Here is a 2950-nt window from a genome sequence, read left to right as displayed (position 1 = left end):
TGTCGACCAAGAATTAAAGTACCATAAGTTGGTACTTTAATAGTACCAAAGTATAGTACTTTATAATACCATATATAGTACCATATTTTGGTACTTTATGGTCTAACTTTCCTTTGCAACAATTAGTTTTGCCTTCAGTCATCAGTCTAATTAACTAGTAATGTATTTTGTCTGTAATTTTTCAAATATCTGTAAAAGACTCAAGTCTCCTGTATAAATCGGACATAAATCAGAGGGAAGGGAGCTGGTTTTCCAAGGAAAAATGAAGGAGACATCTATAAAAGCATCGGTGACCCTTAATGCTAGCGCGAGGTTACCTTGCGTGGGGGAGGAGGGTGTTCACTGCATGAACTCCATTGGGAATTGCAGCAGCCATCAGCCCCAGCCCTGTGACACCACGTAGTGCTGCCCACCCTCCGATAAACTAAACTGATCAAATAATATCTATCCCGTTAACTGCCTTGCGATACCTGAAAGAAAAGCACCGTGTAAAAATACGACTTCAGAAATACGGGAGGGGAGTGGAGAGCTTAAAGCTCCATTTTTCTAAATGCTGTAGTCCTTAAGGTTAATTTGCTTCAATTATTCATCAGTGCGTTCTGTGCCTGGTACATTTTGCCATCCTGTTTTAGCACACTCAAGTACTTCAAAGACTGCTTTTCTCCCCCCTTTCTTTTTTTTGCAACCTCTTCCTAAATTTAGCAGACGCACCCCTTTGTGCATTAAAGAATTGGACTAGGAAAAAAGTTTGAGACCTGCCATCCATTTTGCTTAACACAGTACCCAATTATCACACGCATATTTTTTTTTTCTTCGGTGGAAAATACTTATTCATGAGTATACTGCCAACGTTTTAGTTAAAGAATTTCATTGAAATGTAATATCTACACTAAAACCACTGTTGTATGTACTTAATTGCATAGCTGATGAGAGCAATTTTGCCATCCATCAGACTAATTTTTTATTAATGGCGTAAGAAAAAAGGTTGAGGTGCATTTATTACACTAGATATGGTGAATGGGTGGAGGCTTAACATGTAAAATATGTCTCTGTTCTAAGTGCACAGAGGAATTAAACTCATTTTAAAGGTGCTTTGAAGTTAGCTTGGGCATCTAATTTTCTGTGCATCTGCTAAGAGAGAATCTCAGCGTAGGAAGAACGCATCCCATCGCCACATGATCCGTGTCATACATTGAAGCATACAGAAAACAATTGGCTTTCTATAGCTCAGGTAATGTATGGGAGGTGATTAATAGTTTTCCACACTCTGAGCTACTGCTGTTACCATTCTCTGCCTTCCACATTAGGATTCTGAATTTAACAACCAAATTTATAAACATACACATGCATATGTATACACATATGTATTTTTTCATTTTACATTGTGCTTCCAAAGACCTGGCTGCTCAGGGAGGGGCGTGTTGAGTAGTGTCGCAGGGCCCCGTGCTGTCCTGTTCTCTGCAGTGCGGTGGCACATCTCCTCCAGAGTTTCTGGGCGGTGAGGGCATCCTGCAAGGCTCGCTTTCCTCTCTGCCCCTCCGAGTTACAGAGAAACACGTAGTACGAGGTAACTGTACCTCTGTGGGCCCTCTAGGATGGGAGGAGAGCTGCGACGGTAGACTGATTTGGGAGCTGGCACTTGAAAGACTAGCTGGAAGATAATGAATCTGACAGTGGTTGGAGATGATGGAAATACCTGCTTTTTTTCATTGGTAAGTGCTTTTGCTTTTGTGGTGAGAAGCATAGAAATGGATGAAACCAGGAGCTGGCTGATTGTCTCGAATAGCCAGAGAGGTGGCTTCTGCAGGACGCTGCAAATACTCCTAGGAACAGCGATATATCATGCTTCTGCGTGTGTCCATACTTCTCCAAAGACTAACCAGAATTATTGCTGACATCGCTTCCTTATGAAATTAGCTTTTGTGTGAGCTTTGTTGTGGTGCAATTATGGATTTTAAGGGTGGACTCCATCATTTTTAAGTGCAAAACAGTACACAAAAATACTCTTAGCTTTTAGCAACATGTAAATGAACTTGAAAGTTGATCAGTAAAGCATCTGTTCTTTACATACAATCTTGAACAATCTGAAAAGCACCCTGTAAAAGATCAAACAATTCAGTAGAGGCATGTTTTTGCTTTTACAGTATCATCCTTATTCCTCTTTATCCTTTCCATCAAGCTGGTGAGCTGGGTTGGAAAAGTATTGTCATTTTGGTGCCAGAAATGATATGTTTTCTTCGCCCTCATTCCGGAATTGCATTACATCCTAGAGGTTGTGATTAAGCTCGTCAACATGTGTGACAAACATTTAGGAAGTTGAGTCAGAAAAAAGATTTATATCCTAGTGCTTTTCTCCTGTGTTTATTCCAACACTGCTACAGCTTCTGAAAAAAATAAAGCAAGTAGTTGGGCAGATGGTAATTATCATAGGTAGGTCAGGCAGCGGTGGCGTTCAGAGCTGGAGAACCTTCCTGTGAAGCTTGGAGTTGTTTCATCGGTTTCCTGCGTGGTTACCCGGAAATCCCGTACCCGTGGATTCTGCTGTCCGCAGCTGACACCTGCTGTTGCGCACACGAAGCCAGCTGCTTCATATGGGTCATGTACAATACATAAACGCCTGTGCTGGCAAAACAGCAAAACTTTAAGTCAAAGAAAGTTTGTTGGCAAGTGTCTCCAGTGCTATGTTATTTCAGCAACAACGGGCTATTTATTAGCCTTGAAACATTCTCGACCAGAAGGTTCTGTCTAGTTCGTAGGACAGATACACGTAAGATGTACGTCAAGAAAAGGTAACCTCTTCTAGGCAGCACAGAGTCTTTTACTTATTTGCCTCCTCTAATCACACGTTCAGGTCATAGGGGTCAGGCTTTTTAAAATAAAAGCCTTATCCTTGAAACTCCTGGTGGGGAGGTGACTGTCTCACCACTCCTGTGTCGACGGCTGGGCTGCT

This window comes from Pygoscelis adeliae, unplaced genomic scaffold, assembly GCF_000699105.1.
Source record: "Pygoscelis adeliae isolate BGI_AS28 unplaced genomic scaffold, ASM69910v1 Scaffold85, whole genome shotgun sequence".
NCBI classification, from domain to species: domain Eukaryota; kingdom Metazoa; phylum Chordata; class Aves; order Sphenisciformes; family Spheniscidae; genus Pygoscelis; species Pygoscelis adeliae.
The sequence above is the reverse complement of the archived record's forward strand: the minus strand, read 5'-3'. Positions refer to the sequence as shown.